The sequence below is a fragment of the Penaeus chinensis genome, chromosome 7, assembly GCF_019202785.1.
Source record: "Penaeus chinensis breed Huanghai No. 1 chromosome 7, ASM1920278v2, whole genome shotgun sequence".
In the NCBI taxonomy this organism is placed as follows: Eukaryota; Metazoa; Arthropoda; class Malacostraca; order Decapoda; family Penaeidae; genus Penaeus; species Penaeus chinensis.
Genome location: NC_061825.1, coordinates 31604532 through 31605102, shown reverse-complemented (window position 1 = coordinate 31605102; position 571 = coordinate 31604532).

Sequence of the window (571 nt, the reverse complement as noted above, 5' to 3'; positions counted from 1 at the left end):
ATTATTATTACTACTACTGCTACTACTACTATTATCTTTATCATCATCATCATCATCATCATCATCATTATCATCATCATCATCATTATTATTGTTATTATTATTACTATTATTATTATTACTATTATTATTATTATCACTGTTATTATTATCATTTTTATTGTTATCATTATTACTATTATTATTATCATTATTATTATTATTATTATTATTATCATTAATGTTACTATTATTATTATCATTGTGATTACTATTGTTATTATCATTACCATTATAATCATCATTGTCATTACTATTATCATTATTATTACTTTTATCATTATATTTTTCCTTATATTATTACTATTTCCAATATTATTATTATTATCATCATTATTATTGTTATTATTATTATCATTGTTATCATTATCCTTTTTTTATTTCTATTATCATTATCATTATAGTCAATATTATTATCATCATTGTTATTTCGTTATCATTATTATTATCATTATTATCATTATCATTATTATTGTCATGAATATTATTGTTACTATTATTATGATTCTTCTTTTTATTATCAAGATTATTA